We start from the raw sequence: 23,801 nt of genomic DNA on the forward strand, positions 1-23,801 counted from the left end.
CAGCTCAGCCGGAGCCTTGTTCATTGTGCAGTCAGAGGGGACGTGTCTGCTTCCTCATCTGGAAAACGGACCTGACACCTCCAACTCACAGGGGTCAGTGGGGCCCCCATGGAGCAGGTGGCCCAGTGCTGATAACTGGAAGCACCTCTCTCCCCAAAACCTCTGCATCCTAGCTTCCTCCACCATGACCCCAAGCCCACTTACAATCAGATGGTCCTAGAGAGAAGAGGCCAGCAGGGCCAGTTCCCTGAGGAACGTCCCAGGTAAGGAACAGTGCCTTGTGTGACAATATGTGGCATCAGGTGGGGAAACTCCCCAGGCTCAGATGTGTACCCCCACTGAGAGTTGTCACTGGGAGAATCTGGGAATCCTCACCACCTCCTTCCTAGTACCCCTCCAAGCACCCAGAATCCAAATGTCTCTTCTAGTTACCCAGAAAAGGGCCCCCCTTGATGTCTTGATGTCCAGTCCCCCACCCCAGCACACAATGGCCTCATGGACACTCACCCTCTCTTGTGGCTGCATCTGCTGGGCTTTCTTTCACTTCATCATTCCAAGGGTGGAATTCTTGGAGGTCCACTCCTTTCAAGGGTGAGAATGAGGTCAGTGAGGCCATCCTCCCCTCTCCCTATTGACCCTAGATCCTGACCTGGGGACTTAGCAGGCTGTCTGCTTCGACTGGCAGAAATGCTGCTGCCACAAGCTGTGAGCTCTGGTTGGAGATGTGAATCCCAGCTCCAGTTCGTTCTGGGTGTGTGGCTTGATGAGCTGCCTGGCCTCCCTGAGCCTGCTGGCTTATATATAAAGTGCAGGTGAGAACTCTACCCATGAAGACTAAGGGTTACATTCTGTTATTGCGATGCTCTCTGTGGCACCGTCTCCAAATTTGAGTAAGTGAATGCTCCCTGACATTTCTGTCCTCCCTTGAACCTCTCCCCTTTCCATGAAGAAGGTCCTACACTTTGTCCTGACTTCATTTCCAGATGAGGAGACACAGGCCTAAGAATGCAGTGACTTCCCCTGGCCACACGGGGACTTGGAGGAGTCCTTGGCTCCAACTCCCAGTGTGAGGTGGAGCTGTCCCGGCTGAAGCCATCTCACATGCACTGCCACTGACCAGGGTTCAGCTAATCCACCTTCAGAGTGTAGCCAGGAATGCTGCCAGAAGAAACATGGAGGGAGAGGGAAGCTGTGTGTCTGGAAGCCTGGTTGAGCAGGAAGTGGTTTCCTAGTGTATCAGCTCTGGCCATGTAAGCACAGGCTGCCAGCAGCAATGGATATCAATATCTTGCTTCCTGTTTTCCTATTTTATATGAGCCACCATGACTCATGAGATTCCCAAATAATTCTTATAACTGTCTGGCATGGATTTCAAATCCAGAGGTGGCAGTGGAGGTGACATCAGGTGTACCACCAGCACTGGCCCTAGTACTAGTGGTAGTGAAGCAACTGGCTCCAGCTCTGTTTGGCAATGACACAACTTCTGGAGGTGACAGTGAAGGTGGTGATGGAGCTGCCTCCAGCACTGAACATGGTGCTTCTGCTGGTGGAGTGGGTCCCTCTAGATGAGCAGCCATCAATAATTGAACATCTGGAGGTGGCAGGTGAGGTGGCATCAGAGCTTCTGCCAGTTCTGTGTAAGATGTTGTAGCTGATGATGTCACAGGCTCCAGCTCTGGAGCCAGCGCTGAGGCAAGCTCTGGAGATAGCCCTGGATGTGGGGCCAGAGGTGCCTGCAGCTCTAGAGTAGGCCTGATGTCTGGTGCCAGTGATGGAAGTGGCTCTGGAGGAGGCACTGCAGTGGTTTGTAACTCTGGGTCTGACATAGAGAAGGAAAAGGAAGAAGATGCAACCGCAGGACTGCCTCTCTATAAACCCTCCCAAATATGGGAATGATCGCATTTCTGTACCAGCAGCCCCCAGGAAGTCTTCCCAAATTGCAAGCCCTCAGGTCAGTGGTCCGAGTTACTCTTTCCTCTGGGCAGTAAGGCCCCCTCTGGAGATTCTTCCTTGTGTGATCCCATCCCCTTTCCACAGCTCATGTGCACTCAGTCCCAGGGCTCCTCACCCTCTGTGTCTGTCTCCCTGAGCTCCATGGGCTCCAGCTGAGCAAGGAGAGCTTGAGCACGGCTCTCCAGGGCAGACCCAGGCAGGCTGATCTGCATGAAGGCCACCGGCTGCTTGAGGCAGGGGAAGTCCGGGGACTGGAAGAAATCCCCTGGGTATCTATCCAGCCAGGAGCACAGGATGCAGGAGATGGTGCTGGAGGAGGCCAAGCAGCAGAGTTAGTGGAGAGGTCATTGCTGCCACATGGCCCCCGATGACCACCTCCCACAACAGGGCCCTAGGCCAGAGAAGTCAGACCTCCTTCTCTTCTGCGTCCCTGAGCCCTCCCTCTGGAACGTGACCTCCATGAGGACAGGGAGGGATTCTGTCTGCTCTGCTCCTTGCACAGAACTGGCACATGGTGCGAGCTTCATGCACATCTGACCCATGAGGTACAAGGCCTCTCCTCCGGCCACAGCCAGCCTGGTCCCTCATGACCCGCCATTCTTGTTGGTGCACAGTGGTCCTGCCTCTTCCTCTCCAGTCCATGTTTGGGGTCTTCTTGTCCTTGACACTGGCCTCCCAAAGGGCATGTGCACAGCCACCCCAGTCCCTGGCAGCTCGGTTCCCAGGACTGCATATCGAGACAGATGTGTGAGCTGCTCTCTCACCACAACTCCATATTGGGGTGCTCGCATGTGGTGGGGTGGAGGGCCAGCAGATCTAGGGCAGGGCCTGGGCAGGCTCAGAGCCTCCAGGGCACCCTCTGCACCCTGCACACCAGAACCCTTGCACAGTTCTCCATGCAGGGCGTTGATCCCTGGCCTCTTCTCCAGTGGGGATCATGGGAGCCAGGTTTCTCTCAGATCCTCCACCACCAGCCCTGCCCTCCCCACCCTACCTGGGAAGGAGGAGGCCCGTGTCCACACCAGAGCTCACTCACTCTTTCAGACATTCCTGGCATTCTCTAGCCCCATCACCAAAAGTGTGGTCATCTCCACATCTGGAAGAGACACAAAGGTGCCACCTGTAAGTTCCCGGTTGCGCCCCTTTTGCTGTTGTTTAGCATTGCTGCCTGACTCCCTGCCTAGAAAGGAAGCCCAGGAGTGCAGGAAATTTTCCAGCTTTGTCCAGTGAGGTCAGCAAAGGGCCTTAGAAAGTGCCCGCCCCTAGGAGACCCTTCCTAGTATTTGCTGAAGGGAGACCTGAGCTGCACCATCCCTGAAAAGTAACGGGGCTCCTCTGCCAGCTGCCAGGACCCCTCAGGCTGTGGAAGTACAGGATTCACAGAAATGGGCGCTCAAGCCTCCATTCGATGGCAATCAGGACTCCAAAGTCACGTTGAGGCAGAGCCTCTTCAGGTGGAGAGGGAATTACTCTACAGGGACAAGCCCCCTCCCCCTCAACCACCCTTTCTGCAGAGCAGGCTCAGGGAAGCACCTTCAGTGGCTCAGCCCATTTTAGTCTTGACTATGACCCCAGAAAATTGTTGCTGCCAACCCACTCTTCAGAGGAGCAAACTGAGGCCAGAGGCTGCTGTGACATTCCCCAGGGCAGCCGGTGGGTGGCAGAGCACCCACTGTGGAGGAGGGCAGGGTTCACTGATAAACAGCTGCTCCAGCACCTGTGTGATGGAGGTGAAGGCCCGGTAATTGGTCAGGAAGATGTTCAGGAAGGCTTGGTCACCCTCCAGGATGGCAGGCACCAGGGGCTGCATGAGCATCTCCCATGCGCCTGCCTTGGGGGTGTGCACCTGGCTGTGCTGGGCCCTCCTCAGTGCTAACTTGTTTCCACACTGGAGAGAGGAAGAGCAGGAGTGCAGGTCAGCATTTGACCCTGAACTCCAGGAGCGCGGTGCATCCTCTGTGTCTTAAGGCAAGAAATGGGGCAGGAGTGTCTGTGGCACAAGAAGGCCCCAGCTTCAAAAACAGAATTGACCTGAGGTAATTATTTGATTATTAGCCCCTTCCTGTCACTCCCTTAGCTGAGGAGGAGGACTCCCTGCTTCACTGCCTGCAAAGACTATGATCCCCATGCGTCCTCTCAAATCATCCCCTTCCTGACTTTAGGAGCCTCAGCGTCATGCAGGTCAGAAATTGGAGCCATTCCCACTGGGGCCACATGATCTCCCTCAGTCCGTGGGTGGCGTGGTCTGCTGCAGGTTGGAGGGAAAGGGTCTGCTCACATCTCATCCCCCACTTCGAGAAGTGTGAGGAGAAGTCAGAGATTATGAGAATAACTTTGAATTTTGAGCAACACACTGACGTTTCTGTCTTGAATTAAAGGGAACTCTGAGAAGTTGCAGTCGTGGTGACCCCAGCTCCAGGAAACAGGTAAATGCTAGGAGTTTTCAGGTGGGAGAAAGACATCTACAGGTTCGGGAACTGAACAAAAGCCTCAGAGAAAAGCAAACCCCAATGGCTGGTTGGTGGGCTCCACCATTTACTGGATAGAGCACCCAATGTGCCATTTCCCCTGAAGCCAGTTTGGCCAGAATTAAAGGGAATGTTACAGCCAGGCAGGGGGATGCTGGAACTGAACTGCTGCAGTCTTGGGAGGGCCTAGGGCTGCAGCTGTGGAATGTGCATGTGTGCATGAGAGCCATCGCTCTCCTGAAGTCTCTGCTGGCAGGCAGGGAGGGGGAGCAGGTCATAGGGCACATTCAAGATGTTCCATCCAGCACTGAGGAAATGGCCCCAGAAAGGAATCCCTCAAGAACTGAGAGCAGGGAGAACCTGGACCCCTGCTACATGCAACCTCCCTTCTGGAATGCTATTCAGCTGAATGAAGCCACTGTTCCTGGCCTGGAAAATTCAAGGGCATATGTTATAAGAGTGTACATTTTGCACATGCGCTTGTCATAAAGTGAGCCCCTTTATAGCATAAAATGAGCCCTTTCCCTCAGAGACAAAGCCACTCTTGGGACATGAATTTCTGAAAATGTGAAGGACAGTCCAGCCAACTGCTCCAGGGGATACCTGGGATCAGGATGTGACTATAAAAAAATAACAAAGTGCAAAGATAACCTTGGCTTCAGTGACACAGAAAACAATATCGGCATCTCTTTTCAGATGCTCCTGCAAATGTGTGGAAAGTGGCTTTCCACCTGGCTGAGAGCAGCTCTTCCCAGAGTGGTAGGGTGGAGCCCTGGGAAGAGGGACTATGGGCCACGCAGATGGCATATCCATGGGAGGGCTCCAGAGGAAAGTGACAGGTAAGAATCAGTTCCTCTGGTCTTCCCCAGTTGTCTCAGGACCTGGTGTGGAGCTACCACCCACATGCTCTCACTTGGATGCAGCCCGGGCAGGCTCCCTTGGGCTGCTTCTTGCCAACCTTTTGTGTGGAGCTCTGTAAACACAGTGCATGGTAGCCAGGCAGGTGTCAAGAGGCTGCCTTGCAGTTGCCACAGGGTGATTTCCTACTACCTCTGTGACCCAGATGAGGCACAGAAGGATGTCTGAATGCAACTCCAACCCATTTGGAATGGGCCCCAGGTCTAATATTTATAATGGTCATTGTTTCCCACACACACTTGCCTACCCACCAGTCAGCCATGACTGTAGATGTGAACCTGAAGGGCCCACCGGATTTCCAAACCCTGACAACCTGCTCCTGGCCAAGATTGCCCTGTTCCTCAAGTCTCCCACACAGTGAAAGGAGGGGGGTTTGGAGTGTCCAGGTAGGAGGAAAGTAGTGGGTTTGTTTTGAGTTGGATGACCTTGAGCCACACTATGTTACCTTTGGGAACGTGCTGGTCGATGGCCAGTGGTTTTGAGGTTGAGGATTAATCCAATGTCTACATCGATAAAAAAATGTCTTATTCCCAGTATTCCTGAAGCCAGGACTTCTGGAATTACACACAAAGCAGGAGAACATCCTGCTCTCTCTAGCATCTCCTGCTAAGTGCGGTGGGTAGGGGTTGTCTGTGAATTCTCAGTGCCTGGTTACCAGGCTTTCAAATTCTGTTGTGTTCCATCTCCAAGGAAGTGATGTCATTCCAAGGAAGTGAGGTCACTACACTTAACTGACTGCTCTCAATGGATAAGGCTTTCATGAAGTCCCTCAGGACTGCTGACTACTCATCCTCCTCAACCATGTCATCCTGTAAACTGGACAGAGTTTCACCATGTATCCCTTCCCACAGCTACCTGAGAAGGGCTGGGTGCAGACAGGGCTCCTGGCATGAAGAGATTGAGCTGCCTTCAAACTTTGATACTACTTCTTATCAGTTTTCTGACCCTGGTCTTTTCATTTCACCTTTCAGCCCCTCCCCAGTCTTCTCACCTGTACAATGGGGAACATTCTACCTTCTTATTCCTGGGTCATCAAATGTATGTGAGGTAATTGTAAAAGTCATGGGCTGGTGTCTCAATAGGTAAAAGAATCTTAGAGATGGATGAATTATAAGAGGGGCTATTTCATAACATGCACTGCCACACCCAACAGCACTGAATACTGTCTGTACAGTTTTGAGAAAGATAATTTCCTTCTTGATCTCATTACTCAGTCTGCACCTTGAAGAGGTTGAAATTAAATGAAAGTCAGATATGATTACTCTCTGGTAGGAAACCTTTCAATTACAATTAGACTTCTCACTACAATTACAATTAGAATCAGAACCAAGTGGCTCAAGTTAACTGATGCTGTGTATAGTCTTGCTGAATCTCAGTCCCACCAATACCATGAAACAAGGAGCAATACCACCAGTACTGGTCCTGCCCTAAGCAATGATGGTCCGTAAATACATATATGCAGTTTTAATGCACACAAATGGAAGGAGGATACAATACAATCAAGGTAATACCAGTGGGGTAATTACACAAGAGATGCTGAAGTTACTCGCTTTCACTGATGGGAACATGTTCATCCACTGATGTCTTTATGGCTCATCTCAAAAAATAAATCTTATGAAGGTGTATTTCTTCTTTGTCTTGCACTGTGAACCATGTGTCCTTGGGGGATTTTCCTCTAGGCCTGCAAGAGTTTTTTTCTAAAGCAAGATCTAATTAGGGATTGGCACCTAAGAACAATACAGGAGATTCATTCTTGGCTGGGAGCCTCAGAAAGTAATCTCTCCCTTTTGAGAAGATGCAAGATGACATTTCCATCTCAGCCCTGGATGTGGACAGCCCCCTGCAGGTGATGAGTGAAGCACAGGCAGGCAGCAGGGGATAAGCAGAGTCAGTGTCACAGGAAAAACCTATGCACCTCAAAGGTGAATGTCAGAAGACCTAGAGGAAATCACACAGACTTCCCTAGGGCAGCTCTATTGCTACCAGATGCTTTTTAGGAGAATGCTGGAAAGCAGACTTGGCTCAATGGTTAGATTGTCCACTTACCACATGGGAGGTCCAAGATTCAAACCCAGGACCTCCTGACCCATGTGATGACCTGGCCTACACACAGTGCTGATGCACGCAAGGTGTGCCCTACCACACTGGAGTGTCCCCCACATAGGGGAGCCCCACGTGCAAGAAGCGCACCCCATAAGGAGAGCACATGTAGTTTTCTGTTCTTCTTAATGATGGCCACTCTATATGGTGTGAAATAATATATTACTGTAGTTTTGAGCTGCATTTTCCCTAATAGCTAGTGATGTTGAGCATCTTTTCATGTGTCTTTTGACCATTAGTATTTCCTCTTTGGAAAAATGTCTATTCTAGTCTTTTGGCCTTTTTAAAATTGGGTTGTTTGTCATTTTGTCAAGTTGTGTGATCTCTTTATATAACATGGAAAGCAACCTGTGTCAAATATATGGTTTCTAAAGATATTTTCTCATTGAGTTGGCTACCTTTTCACCTTAACAAAAAATTTTTAAGCACAAAGGTGTTTAATTTCAAGGGAGTCCTATTTACCTACTTTTCTTTCATTGCCTGTGCTTTGGTTGTAAGGTCCCAAGAACCACCACCTACCACAAGGTATTGAAGATGCTGACCTATTTTTGTTCTAGGAATTTTATTGCCCTTGGTTTTCTATTTAGGTCTTTGACTCATTTTGAATTCATTTTTGAATAAGGTGTAGGACAGGGATCCTTTTTCTTTCTTTTAGCTAAGGATATCTGGTTTTCCCAGGGCCATTTGTTGAATAGGCTGTACTGACCTAGCCAATTGGATTTAACAGCCTTGTGAAAAATCCCTTAATCATAGACTTGAGGGTCTTGTTTTGAACACTTGATTTGATTCCATTTGGCAATCTGTCTATCTTTATTCAAGTACCAAGCTATTTTTACCTCTGTACCTAGATGATATCTTTTAAAGCCTGGATGTGAGAGTCTTCCATCATTATTCTTCTTTTAAAGATATTTTTTGGCTATTTGGGGCCCTTATTCTTTTGGAAATATTTGAAATTTGGCTTTTCCAAATCCACAAAGATGACTGTTGGAATTTTTATTGGGATTGTGTTAAAACTCTAGTTCAGGATGCATAGAATTGACATCTTTATGATATTTAGTCTTCAATTTATGCATCCAGAATGTTCTTCCATTTATTTATATCATCTTTCTTTCTTTTTGCTATGTTTTATAGTTTTCTAGTATAGGTGATTTATGGTCTTGGTTAAATTTATTCCTAAATATTTGAATATTTTAGTTGCTATTGTAAATGAAATTTTTCCTCTGACTTCCTCCTCAGATTTATCATTAGTGATGTATATAAACACTATTGATTTTTGTGAATTAGCCTTGTATCCAGCCACTTAGTTGAAATTGTCTATTAGTTCTAGTAGTGTAGTTGTGGATTTTTTTTTGGAATTTACTAGTTATAGGATTATAAACTCAGTGAATAGTGAAAGTTTTACATCTTCCTTTCCTATTTGGGTGCCTTTTATTTTCTTTTCTTGCCTAATTGCTCTAGCTAGAACTTGTAACACAACATTGAATAACAGTGGACAGAATGGACACCCTTCTCTTATTCCTCATCCTAATAGGAAAGTTTCAGGTATTCATATATGTTCTTTTTTTTTTAAAGATTTATTTATTTCTCTCCCCTTCTCCCCCACCCTGGTTGTCTGTTCTCTGTGTCTATTTGCTGCTGCTTCTTTGTCCGTTTCTGTTGTCATCAGCAGCACGGATATCTGTGTTTCTTTTTGCTGGTTGTGTCATTTCTCTGTTTGGGCAGTGCCATTCTCAGGCTGCTCTTTCTTTCATGCTGGGCAACTCTCCTTAGGGGTGCACTCCTTGTGCATGGGGCTCCCCTATGCGGGGGACACTCCTGTGTGGCATGGCACTCCTTGCACTCATCAGCACTGTGCATGGGCCAGCTCCACACAGGTCAAGGAGGCCCAGGGTTTGAACCGCTGACCTCCCATGTGGTAGACAGATGCCCTAACCACTGGGCCACGTCTGCTGCCTATTATTCTTTATTGTATTAAGAATGTTTCCTATTCCTATTTTTTGGAAGGTTTTTATCAGGAAATGATGTCATATTTTGTCAAATGCCCTATTTTGCATGTTTTGAGATGATCACATGTTGTCCCAAGACAAATCTTTTCTCCATTTTGTTCTCCCCAGACAATGTGTAAACACATGATACAACCAGATACTATTTTTACTTAGCTTTGTGTGATCTGTTTATATTAGTGGTAATCCTATTGAGAACTGAGACTGTGGCTTGGTCTTGAATATGAAATACCATGAATATTCAGCAAAAAGTAGATAGCAAACAATTTCAATTTGGTTTAATAATATGAAGTCAGTCTGGGTTCTTTCATTTTTTCACCATCCTTGTCTGCTTTTTTGTTTATTATTATCATTATTGAAATAATGAAAATGTATTAATAATGATTGAAGTGATGAACACACTACTATATGACTATAGCAAATACCATTGATTGTACACTTTGGATAGGTTGCATGCTTCATAAATATGTATCAATATAATTGATTTTAAAAAAAATTAAATTGGCAGAATGTTATTAGGGGAATGAAAATGTAGAAAAAGAACCAGGTATAATTTTTAAAATATTGGCCATTGTGATGGTTAATTACATGTATCAGTTTTGCAAGGTTATGTTTTCCAAGTGTTAGCTCAAGCAAGCACTAGCCTGATGGTTACTGTGAGGGTATTTTATAAATGGATTTGCATCCATAATAAATGGATTCTATCTTTGACTTATTCCATCTACAGCTAATAAAGGAGATTGTCTTCATCAATGTAAGGAGCCTCCTTCCTCCTTATCTAGTCAGTTGGAAGTTTTAAAAAGCAAACAGGATTTCAGGAGTCAGAAAGAATTTGTGCCTCTACAACAGTTTCTACTGGGGTATTCACATTCAGAGTGATCAGAGTTATGAGCTTGCAGCCTGCCACACAGAGTTCAGGCTTGCTTGGCCCACCTTCTGATGAGGCAATTCCTGAATTCCTGTTATAAATCTCTCTCTCTCTCTCTCTCTCTGTGTGTGTGTGTGTGTGTGTGTATATATATATATATATATAAAATTTATATATATATATAAAATTTTGTTTTTCTTTCTATGGAGAAATATAATGAATATATCCTTTAAATGGCAAAAGAATGAGACATGGTATAATAAGAAGGCTAGTGGAAACACCTTTCAGGACATTGACAATTAGGAAATATTTCCTGGATAAAGATAAGAGAAAGATAAAAATGAAGATGGGATGTTAGGGAGGTAAAGAAAGGGAAATTCATCACTATAGAGGACCAAGTTGAAGGTAATTATGTAATAGTAATCATACAAACACACACACACAGACACAAATATGTATATTCCTCTCCTGAGGCCCAGGTAAATCAAAAAGGTACATATGAATAAAGAGTAAGTGAAAAATATGACACCATTTTTAGAATTTCCCCCAAATTTCTTGGAGACATTTCAGAAAATGTCATTCACTCAAGGAGGTTGGATTTGACACTTCCAGGTTCCTGTGTTCCCACTGGTAAGGCTCTTTCTCATCTTGAAGCATAGGTTCCAGGAGTTCACCTAGACTCTAGCCTTGGAGAAATCTTCTGTCTTCACTCCACAGCTCATCTTTTACTCCAGTGGAAAATTATGCCCTATTTACAGGACTGATCTACCTGCATATAGATTGTGAGTTCTGTGCTGAGAGTACTGCATGATCTTCAAGTCCAGTGCTGGCACCCAGGGAAAAAAAGCTCAATATATAGAGTTTGGTCCAGGGAGGAGAATTTTAAACATCAAAAACATTGACAATTCTTCCTCAGTGAAGAAAGTACACCTGGTCCTGTTCTAAAGACAGTTAAGTCATCTGGTTGATGATTTCCACGTCCAAGTTCAAAGACAGAGTGCAAAACCATCAATGATTTAGTAAGGCAGAAGTTAAATTATTATAAAATTAATCCTAATAAACATGAGTTTCACCATAAAAGGTTATTTGGAAAAAGATATACTCATTATTTTTATTACAGTAATCTCAAACCTCAGCTTCAATCTTAGAGTAGAAGAGTAACTTAGAGTTTAATTCATTGATTCAGTCATTAAAAATATTCATTGACTTCCCAACACAATTCTGCATATTGAAGATTGAGTAGCAAGGACAACTTTTAAAATGGACAAACTATGTGTATGTTAATAAATGAAAAACAGGTTTCCTTCATGCCATGGTCAGGGCCATGAAAGAATTGGCAAGTTGTGGAGTGGAATATAAGGAAGATGTTCTGGATATTTGTTGATAAATATGTAAGAAATGTAGAGAGAATCACCCATAGAGAACAAATGAGTGATGCTTTCCAGCATCACATATTTGAACAGCTCTTCGATCTGTCAGGAAGGCCCACCCTTCATGCATGAGGTCTGGAGCTATGTTATCAAAGATCACTGATCCCAAATACATAGTGGGCATTATAGTTAATTCAGGGCCATCCTTAACCATGTCCAAAGGATGATGATCAGAATGAGAGCCCTGGGAATGCAATGCTGTATTTATAGAAAACTCCAGTCGTGCTTGTTGTTCCAGGCAAATGTTGTCTGGGCTGATCCAGAATATGCCTTCCCCACATATGCACAGAACTCACTCTGAAAATGCTTTAGCTTCATTATTATAGAATAACACATGAGGTAATTTGTGAAATATCCTAGCCATTCCTTGAATAACCCGGTAATTTCCAGTGTAACTTCCAAAAAACTGGTGACTTCCATCTGTTGATAATAAAAGTTTTACTTGAGAATCCATATCTCTAACACTCCACATCACCAGTTTTGAGTAACTATAGAGGTTCATCAGAAGACAAGCAATGTACATGATGTGTAACTCTTTAAGGCTCCATAGGAAATGATTAGTATATAACATCCTCAAGTTCCTCATTTGCAGAATAGTTTTCCAATTTGTTAGGAATGTTGTTGATAGAAATGTTGCAAGTTCCAATGAACTAATGGTTAAAATTCTTCCTATCTAATATGCACTTATTAAATACTGGTGATCAGCTTTTATTTATTAAAATAACAAAAAGATTATGGGGCCAATATCTAGCATTCTTCACAATGACAGAATTCCTAGAGAACTTGGGGTCAGCAGGTATTATTGCCTCTCTCATGTCTACACAACTGGTATCTTTTTGAGGTGTCAGGTCAAAGAGTTCAGAAACACAAGCCAGGCACTCTTCAGACTGCTGCACTGAAAGACATTCCTAGCTGGTTCTGGCATGATTTCTCCCATTTTTAATTTCTTTGGGAATACAAGCTCCTATTAGTATTGCATTTCTGGTATTTTCATCCCATCTCTCTGCTTAAGGGTAATTTTCAGATTCTTGATTTTTTCTTGTCACACCAGTCCTTCAAACTGAAACATTACTCCAATTTTTGGCTCCTTCTCCTCAAAGCCTATCTAAACTTAGAGAAATAGTACTTCCTTTCCAGTGAATTTGAAAAAACATTAATAACAGAGTAAAAATTCATGACTTTCCTCAAGGGAGGTATGAAATACTAAGAATTTTTTAAAATTTGCATATATATAAGTATACTCTATTTAAGTTTTAATAAGCTTAAAGTTGAGGAAAATAAATAATAAATATATATTTACCCCTTACCCCTTAACAAAAAGATAAATAATCTAATTACAGATGGACAAAGAAAGTACTTCAATAGACATTTCTTCAAGGAAAATATGCAATTGGCCAACAACCCCATTAAAAGATACTGAATATATTTAATCATTAGGGATATGCACATCAAAACTACATTGAGACAGCACCTCACACCCACTAGAATAATTATAATTTTTTTGAAAATCTAATATAACTGTTGGTTAAGATGTGCCAAAATTAGAATCCCCATACATTATACATGGGCATGTATAATGATGCAAGTCCTGTGGAAAATATTTGGAGAGTTCCTCAGTAAGTTATATTCAGAGTTATCACATGATCCAGCAATCTTACTCCTTAATTTATACCACCTGTAATTGAAAATAGACAGTCAAATAGTTGTACACAAATATTCATAGCAATATTATTAATAATTACAAACAAGTGGGAGCAACCCAAATTTCTATCCTTGAATGAATGCATAACCAAAATACCTAATATCCAGATATTGGAATACTTTTCAGCCACGAAAAGGAATGAAGTCAGCACACAAACATCTACAAATCTCAAAAACATGATAAGTGAAAGAAGCCATATTAAAAGGTCACCTTTTAAAAAGATTCTTTTGGGAAGTGGCTGTGGCTCAATCAGTTGGGCTCCCATTTACCATATGGGAGGCCCTGGGTTCACATCTCAGGGCCTCCTTGCGAAGGCAGGCTCACTTGCCCGCATGCTGTGGATAGCCGCAGAGTGCTCACTCAGCAAGGTGACCCAATAAGAAGGGAGACAAGCAGAAACACAGAAGAGCACACAGCAAATAGACAACGAGAGCAAAACAACAAGCAATGTGCAAGGGGTGGATAAATAAAAATAAATACAGATACAGAAGAATGCACAGTGAATGGACACAGAGAGCAGACAGCAAGCTAAAAAGCCTTAAGGGGGGGTGGATAAAAAAAAATAGATTCTGTTTATTTGGAATATCCAGAGTAGGTAAATCCATAGAGACAGAAAGAAGGCTAGTGATTGGTAAGTGTTGAAGGGAGCAGAGAACGGGGAGTGACATCTACTGAGGACACAAGCTTTCCTTTGAAGAGATGAAAATGCTCTGGAACTAGATCAAGCTTGTTAAAAGAAAGCTGCACCTGTGAGAGAACAAATGGTCACCTGATTGTGGAGGAGAAAAGAATTTTTGATCGTGGAAGAGAAAAGAATGAAGGATCTTGCAAGAACGCTGACCTGGATATCATGGCTGGGATGCCAAACAGCAAGAAACTTGACACACAGGCCCCTCCCCTGTGCCCCACTGATTGGGTTCTTCAGGGTTACAGCCTAGGGAGAGGTCTGGCTAATTTATGCGGTTCCACTAGGTCCCGGCTCCAGTCCCTGCATTCCAGCAGGCAGGGCGGCAGCGTGCTGCTTTCACTGCTGGCCTCTTTTAAATTTGGCTAATTTTCACTTTACCCCTTTCTGTGAAAAGTAAACTTAACCCTTTCCTTACAAGCTGATGCACAACATTGTGTGTGTACAAAATGCCATTTTTATGCACTGAATTTCACCTCATAAAAAATGGGCAGAACACTTAAGTACAGTAACTGCATAATACTTTATTCAAAGAAGTTAAATTTTCTCTGGAACATAAAACATACATATTTTAATACATAAATATGAGCATAAACATTAATAGTTCAAAAATTTTTAAGTTATTTTCTCATATTACTTTTTCATGCCAAAATGAAACTATATTCCGAGATAATACAATAAAAATACAAATGCAAAAGAAACACTGGGGGTGTTGCAACTCAGAAGCTGGGACCTGGAAGGGTCCGACATGGGGGAGGAGGGCGGGCGCTGCTGAGCGGGAGTGAAGGCGGCCCCTGGCGGCGGGTTTGATTCTCCCGGGGAAGAAGGGCGAGGGGGAGGAGGGGACTTGGGGAGGAGGTGGCTTGGAGAGGAGGGTTCCTGGGGAGGAGGAAGCTTGAGGAGGAGGCTTGGGGAGGAGGACTTGGGGAGGGGGAGGAGTCTTGGGAGAAGGGCACTTGGGAGGGGGGTTGGGGAGGGACCTTGGGGAGGAGGACGGCTTGGGGAGGAGGAGGGGGTTTGGGGAGGAGGACTTGGGGAGGAGGGGGCTTGGGGAGGAGGAGTCCTTGGGGAGGAGGAGGTCTTGGGGAGGGGGCTTGGGGAGGCAGCGCCCACAGGACTCCCGCCATCCCGTCCGCTCCCGCAGTCTCAGGCCCACGTGTCAGCCCAGGAGACACCCCCCCCCCCCCCCCCCCCCCCGGCTCGGGCCCGTCCACTGCCCTGTCCTCCATATAAAGTGCTCAACTGTGTGGGAAATTTCATGAACCCTATGAGCCTAGTGTAGGGCAATGTCTCAGGAACCCACCCCCCTCCACTGGGAGATGGCTGCTCCTCCTGTAGTCAGAAGTCGGCGTTATATAGTTTAAAGAAGTAAAAAATTCCTACATGTACTATTAATAACTTCAGTTTTTGTCTGGAAGAAGTGGGAGAAATGTTAGAAAGTTCACCATTTTCATCTAGCCTCAGTGGAAATGTACTGTGAGCCAGAGAGCATATTGACTTGTCCTGGGGAGAGAATGGGGTTTTGAAAATTCATTAGAAGGCATTTTTTCTTGATGAAGCGAATGGTTTACCAGATGGTATGTTTACATCATTTTGTGAGCTGGTTCCCACTTTTTATTGCAATTTTTCAAAATGTATTTCTCTCCCCTTCTCTCCTCCCCCCGCCCCAGTTGTCTGCTCTCTGTGTCCATTCGCTGTGTGTTCTTCTGTGACCACTTTTATCCTTATCAGCGGCATGGGAATCTGTGTTTCTCTTTGTTGCATCACCTTGTGTCAGCTCTCTGTGTGTGTGGTGCCATTCCTGGACAGGCTGCACTTTCTTTCATGCTGGGTGGCTATCCTTATGGGGCACACTCCTTGCATGTTGGGCTCCCCTACCTGGGGACACCTCTGTGTGACACGACACTCCTTGCGTGCATCAGCACTGTGTGTGGGTCAGCTCTACATGGGTCAAGGAGGCCCAGGGTTTGAACCACGGACTTCCCTTGTGGTAGGCGGATGCCCTATCCATTGGCCCAAGTCCATTTCCCTTAATGCAATTTGAAGTTTGGATGAATATTCTTTCTGAATGAAAGCAGAAAGAATCAAGTGGAATACTGATGTGGTCCCTGAGGTATTTAAGGAAATTATGAGATTCATTTCATACAGGGAAAGCACCAAACCTGGACAGTGGCTGACAACTTGTTGGCAGCTGCAGACAAGTAAGACCTGGAACTGCGAAGGTCAAGTGGGAAGAAGCTTGAGCAGTAACCTCACAGAGAAAAGGGTGCTGATGTGCACAGTGCAGAGCAGGTGAAAGCAGAAGCCATAGGCTTTCCTCATAGGTGAGTGTACTTGCATAACTTGGGGATTAAGATGCAAAAACTGGAAACATCAGGGTGGGAGTCCATGATTCATTTACCTTCAAGTAGCAGGAGCCTTGAGCACTGACATCTGCACGGTGGCCACAGTTTGGCTAATCCACCCAAACAGCTAAAATAGTCCTGAAACTATCATGAATTGTAAACAATGGAACTGAGGAATTGACTTTTACTTCTCCAAGTTCAGAATGATTCTAATACACAAACCATAAGCAAAAGTTTTTTCTGTTATATTGTTCACAGAAAAGAAGCTGAAAAATCATATTCTCTGCTTTACCAGTGGATAATTCATGGTTTATTCTTCAGCTTTAAATTAGACTAATTATATTCTTAATTTACTTTAAGGCCACAGATTATCTTCGATGACTTCTCTGATTTATATAATACTTTAGTTTTTGTGGGTATGTGTGCCTTGTCATTTTCACCAAGTCCATGCAGGATTACACTAGATCCTTAATACACTAAGATTGATAAATGAAGACAATGAGTTTCAATAGTATCTTCTTATTTTAGAAAACAAAATGAATTTTATAGGGTTTGTCCTATGTTATCACAATTGGTCTGCTTAAAAGCACTCGTTCTGGAGATTACCTAGAATGTCTCCAGTCTAAGTTCTAGGAATACAGTAGACCCTGTGGGCCATCAAGGTAAGTTATGGCAATACATGAATTCGATCTAATTTAATTTTCATTTCAGAGGCAAATATGCAATGACTTGCCCTAAATTTTCAGGAAACACAGTAATGTTTGTCTCTATATTAGCTATTCAATAAACTAAGAGAATCAAACTTTTGTTTGTGTTTCTTTTGGGGATTATCCCAAGTTTTACAATGATTGAAAACTGATGGAGGTTGAGATTTCAACTAGAACAAAGTATGTTTTGTGCAGAAGTAGTTTTTTTTTTTTAAGTTTATAATGACCTCCATTTATGTGAAGAATTCTGTACACATTAAAAGGATGACCAGATTTAAATTGAATGAATGGGCCAATTAGAAAGATTTTAAAAAAGAAAGATAATAAAAACAATACCTAAGAAAAGAAAGATGTATATGCTCTAAGTCAAGTGTAAGTTAAGTAAGGGAAACTACCCTTTATCAGTGAATAAGATTATTTTCTTTAAGAGAAACTTGTTTGGCCTAAAAGAGTCTTGCTTTGGGTTGAATGATATCTAATTCATGAATCACTTACAAGTTGTAAGAGCCAGGAAGCAGATTTGGCTCAATGGATGGAGAGTCCACCTACTACATGGGAGGTCCAGGGTTCAGACCCAGGACCTCCTGACCCATGAGGTGGGCTGGCCCATGCATGGTGCTGATGCACACAGGGAGTGCCGTGCCATGCAGGGGTGTCCCCCACGCAGGGAGCCCCATGTGCAGGGCATGTGCCCCATAAGGAGAGCCGCCCAGTGTGAAGAGAAGTGCAGCCTGCTCAGGAGTGGCACTGCACATGTGGAGAGCTGATGCAGCAAGGTGATGCAACAAAAAGAGACGGATTCCTGGTGCCACTGGCAGGGATGCAGGTGGGCACAGAGGAACATGCAGCAAATGGACACAGAGAGCAGACAACTGGGTGGGGTGGGGAAGGGGAGAGAAAAAAAGTGTTGTAAGATCCAAAAAATTAACTTCCTAATATATTTTCTTTTTGTTTTTTTGGTTTTTTTTTCCCAGTTTTTGGTGATGAGAACAGACTCTGAAGGCCGCTGCTGAGGACTCTGGAGATAGGAAAGACAGATGAAGACACCTGCTGAACTTTGAGTTCTCTGTCCTCCCATTATCTCCACAATTTATGGGTGAGTCTCTTGGATCTGAGGATGACTCTTTTTGTGTTTGACTCTCTGATCTCACTAGCACTTAGTCCGAGGTCTGTGGGTCAATCTTACTGATGAGAAAACTCAAAATTTGAGCCTATCATTAAGGTGCAATTCAATTTCATTTTTGCTACAGCTGGTTTTCATTGCTCCATATGCAAGTTAAGAAGTAAAATGATAAGCATAGGTCCTCATACTCTTAATAATTTGATTCTCCACTCTTTGGAACTCTGGCATATTACATGATCAAAAATTATTTGGCTGGAACATGTGCTGATCAAACAAAATGGCAAATCTCACCTAAGACAACTTAGAATGTCAATGTTCTCTTTCATGGCTCTGTTTCATTTAATGAATATATGCAGTTTACTGGCTGACTTAGGTTATTTCCAGTTTGCAGCTTGCTCTGGGTTAAATTGTGTTCCCAAAACAGGATGAGGCCAAGACTTAATCCCAAGTGCCATGGACATGACTCTATTTAGAAATAGGGTATTGGAAGATATTATTAAAGATGGGGCCAAGCTGGATTAGGGCTGGCACTAATCCTGTGTGACTGGTGTCCTTATAAGGAAAGAATTGGGCACAGATAGAGATGGAAGATGCCATGTTATGGAGGCAGAGATGGAGCAATGCTGCCACAAGCCAAGGAGCACCAAGGATTTCATGTAATTGCCAGAAGCTGGAAGAGACATACACAGAGTCTTCACTGTGTTTTGAAGGTAGTATGGCCCCTGCTGACACGTTGACTTTGGACTTGCAGCCTTCAGAACTGTGAGATGATGAATTTGTAGTTTTAGGCCACCTAGTTTGTTGTACTTTGTTCAAGCAGCCCTAGGACACTAAAACAGGGATTTTACAAATAATGATGGTGTAAACATTCTCATACATGCCTTCTGGTGGACATATGTATGGATATCTATTGGCTGTGGAATTGCTGAGTCAGAGTGCACATGTAGGTTCAGCTTTAGAGGATACTGCCAATAATGTTCCAGAATGGTTTTCACATGTTTACTTACCATTTCTTTATTCTTCTGGAATTTGCCTTTCCAATTTTTCTGCCAATTTATATATTGAAGATTTTCCCATTTTTGATTTGTGGGCACCCTTTGCATGCTGTGGATGCTAATGCTTTCTCATATATGATGCAAATGACACATCACAAACTATGAAAGTCAAACATATTATTTTTTACATTTTTATTATTAAAATTTTATTTTAAAGGAGCTTTAGATTACTCCAATGTTGCATAAAAACACAAGGGATTTCCATATGTCCTACTCCCCCTCCCATACTTTCCCACATTAACAACATCCTCAGTAGTGTGGTACATTTGTTACAATTGATCAACCCATATTGAGACATTGCTACTAATCATGAAGTATAGTTATAGTTTATACTTCATCCCTCACAATTTTGTAAGTTATGACAAAATATACAATGGCTGTATCCATCACTGCAATGTCACAGAGGACAAATCCAATGTTCTGAAAATGTCCCCATGTTACACCAATTCTTCCCTCTCCCATCCCTCAGAACCTATGGTGGCCACTGCCTTTACATCAGTGATAAGTGTTCTTCCATTGCTAGAATAATAACACATTTTGTAGTAGAATAACATAAGTGTACTTCAGTCCATTAGTCATTCCCCTTTCTTGAGGATTTGGTGTTGGTGATGCCTCCTCTGCTTCTAATATAGAGGGGCCCTAGATCCAGGGGGCAGATGGATGGAACTCTCTTGCTTGTAGTTATAGACTACATCTTAGGATGGTGTTGACCATCATCATCTCCTTGTTAGTTGTCCTGAGTTAGTGGAATGACATATTCAAAGCATTGGAGGAAAAAACTGTCAGCCATAATTTCCGTATCCAGCAAGATGAAAGTGAAATAAAGACAATCCAAGATAAAGAAAGAATAAGATAATTTTTCATTAACAAATATGCTGTCTTGGTTTACCAGATTGCTGTGACAAATATCACACATCTTGGCCTAATCAAATGGAATTTATTGCCTGATAGTTTTAAAGACTCTAGGTCCAAAATCAAGATGTCAGCAAGGCAGTGCTTTCCCCTGGAGTTGTAGCATTCTGGTGATGGCAGTCTCTCATTTCATGGTGATATCCTGGATCCCCTCCTGTGGCTTTTTCTACTGATGTGGCCACATTTCTTCTGTTTATGAAGGACTCAGTATCACAGATTCAAGTCCACCCTGATCCATTCACACCACACTCAAACAGACTATTAGATGCTCCTATTCACAAAATGGGTATACACTTTAATTGGTAATACAACTTCAAAGGGTCCTATTACAAATAGGTTCACACAGGAACATGGATTAAGAATGAGAACATGTCTTCTTTGAATATATAATTCAACCACCCAAAACATGCCTTACAAAAACATCTTAAAGCTAATACCTGATACTGAAAAGAAATTATTGCAGACAAGGGCTCAAGTTCTCAGGGAGAAATGAAGAGCATCAGAGATTATGATCACTTGGATTAATAGAAAAGGCTATGGAGATATACTTTTTCTCATTTCTTGTCTTAACTTCATAAAAAGACATAATATTGTCTACAGCATAATTATAATTTTAAATGGTACATTCAAAACATACATAAGGAAATGGGCTTGGCCCAGTGGTTAGGGCATCCATCTATCACATGGGAGGTCACGGTTCAAACCCCATGTCTCCTTGACCATGTGGAGCTGGCCCATGTGCAGTGCTGATGCATGCAAGGAGTGCCCTGCCATGCAGGGGTGTCCCCCACATAGGGGAGCCCCATGCACAAGGAGTGCACCCATAAGGAGAGCCGCCCAAGGTGAAAGAAAGTGCAGTCTGCTTAGGAATGGTGTCCCACACACAGGGAGCTGACACAGCAAGATGATGCAACCAAAAGTAGCACAGATTCCCATGCCACTGACAACAGAAGTGGACAAAGAAATAAGAAGCAGCAAATAGACAGAGAGAACAGACAACTGGGGTGGAGGGGAGGGAAGGGAGAGAAATGAATAAATAAATCTTTAAAAAAAAAGAAAGACGCTTCCAAAAAAAAAAAGAAAACATACATAGATATATTGAGAATGACATACAGAAAAGGGGGAGACATGGAGATACAATGGAGAAAAGTTTCTACATTTTTCTGAAATTACGTTGGCATTGATCTGAAGTAGACTGTGATAAACTGAATAATATATTCTTATCTTTCAATTAAAATCCTTAAAGAATAACTAAAGAAGGTAAAATTAATTTAAATAGTGCTATAAAATGTCTAACACAACAAAGGCAGTCAAAAGGAATAGAAAAATAAAAAATAGACAGAAAAATCCCAATGTGGGTAATATACATCTGAACATGACAATAGCTACATTAAATATGAATAGTCTAAGTCCTCCAAAGTCAGAGGTTGTCATGCTAGATGAAATTGCAAATCCTAATTATAAGAGTCTGTACTGAGAAAAAATTTAGTGAGTAATGTTCAAACCTAAAAGTGAAACATTACGCTGGAGGCTTTGTCAATCAGCACACCAATGCCTTACTGGCCAGCACTTTACATATTTCAGGAGCAGGGATGAGAAGTTGCTGAGATGAGCTCAGTGATAGGTTGGCTAGAAGGAAAGGTGATACAGAACTTTATGAAATAAAGGTCAGAGAGAGAGACAAGAGAGGAGATAAAGATGGGACCAGGGGACTCACAGCTTCTGGAACTGAGAGCCTTGATCCTAGTTTCCACATCGTATTTAGTGGAAACTACCAAGCAGCTGTTTGCTATTAGAACTGCAACATCATCTATAATAGGGAACAACTGCAACATCTACAATAGAACAGGTGTAACATTTACAATAAGGAACACATAAGCCAGTTTCCCACAACAAGTAGAAGAGTGCACTTTTTTTTTTTTTAACAAATAAGAAGAGATAGAGTGCATTCCAGGGAGTATTGTGGCCCTCCCTGGGTAGACTGGCCACTTTCTCAGGAACTGACACATGAACTTTGGAATGTACTGCCCAGAGAGTGTTCAATTCCTTCCTGAGGAGGCTGGCCACTTCCTTGGGAACTGATGCAGTACTCGCAAGTTGGCATCTAGAGTATCGAGTTCATTGATTCTGAGCACAATAAAAGGGACAGTCCCTGGTCAAGCCAGTTGAAGTCCCACCCTGAGAGAGGGTGCTCTACACAGGTGGTGTTTTCAATCAAGACTCTGGTATTGCCTGCTGATTTGGGACTTCCCAGCCATGAGCTAGAAACTGGTGAGTTTTCATGTAAGACTGTTATATGTTTCTGTTATTTTGTGCCTTTGATCAATATTGATTTAATCTTTTCATTGATAATGGTATTATTATTTCTCAGTCTAATTGTCAGGATAGACTTATTAAACTAGATATGCATATATATATTTATTTTGCATCCAATCGGGTCTCTGGCTGGTCAGGTATGTCCATGTGTCCCCTGATTTGGTGAGATTGTGAATGTATGTATGCCAGCATGAGAGATTTGGATATAGCAGTTGGTCTCCTGTTTATAGACAATCCTTCATTTATTTTGTATTATTTCAATTAACAAAGGTTCGCTAACACTATATATATGTGTGCATGTACACACACATATATATTTATTTATTTATATTGCATCCAGCTGGGACTCTGGCTGGAGGTGGGCCAGGTATGTCAGTGTCTGTCCCCCAGTTTGGTGAGCTTATATCTATAGTATATATATATCATAATGGATTATCAGGCAGCAGTTGGACCCCTGTTTGTAGACATCCTTTGCCTATTTTATATTCTCCCAACTATTAACAAAAGTTTAATAAATAAAATACATATGTCTGTGTATTGCTTTCTTATGCTTGAGTTAACTGAGCTATTATCTCTCTCTATATATATAGAGAGATAGATATATAGATATATAGGAAAGCATTAGAAAGAATTTTTATCTAACAGAACAGAGGTGTGTCTTTAAGAGACACACCTTACAATCAAAGACACAAATCAGTTGAAAGTACCATAAATAATAGAAAAAGATAGACCACTTAAATAAGATCCATTAGAAATCTTGAATAGTTACACTATTGTCAGACAAAATAGACTTTACAGCAAGAAATATTACTACAGATACAGGGAGACATGACTAATACTAAAAGGGTCAATACATCAGAAAGATATGACCATTGTAATTATATGCATACTTAAAAATTAAGCCTTCATATATTAATACATAAAAGGAAAAGGCTGGCACCTATCTCAGAGATAATGAAGTAAAGAGGAGGAAGCAAGGTTACTGTCAGGTCCTCCTACTTTATGCTGCCAACAAACAGAATTTACTATGACTGTTTTAATCATCTATTGGGTTGGCTCATATAGAGCATGATCTTCCTCTAAATGTTCAGCCTATAGCTCTTTTGAACATGTACATTTGATGTGCAATGAATGTTACAGAATGAATTAATGAATGAATGAGCAGTGAGTAAATTAATGCAAACTCTGCCTGAGATGGGGAAGCAAGGGACTATAA

This window comes from Dasypus novemcinctus, chromosome 17 (assembly GCF_030445035.2).
Source record: "Dasypus novemcinctus isolate mDasNov1 chromosome 17, mDasNov1.1.hap2, whole genome shotgun sequence".
In the NCBI taxonomy this organism is placed as follows: Eukaryota; Metazoa; Chordata; class Mammalia; order Cingulata; family Dasypodidae; genus Dasypus; species Dasypus novemcinctus.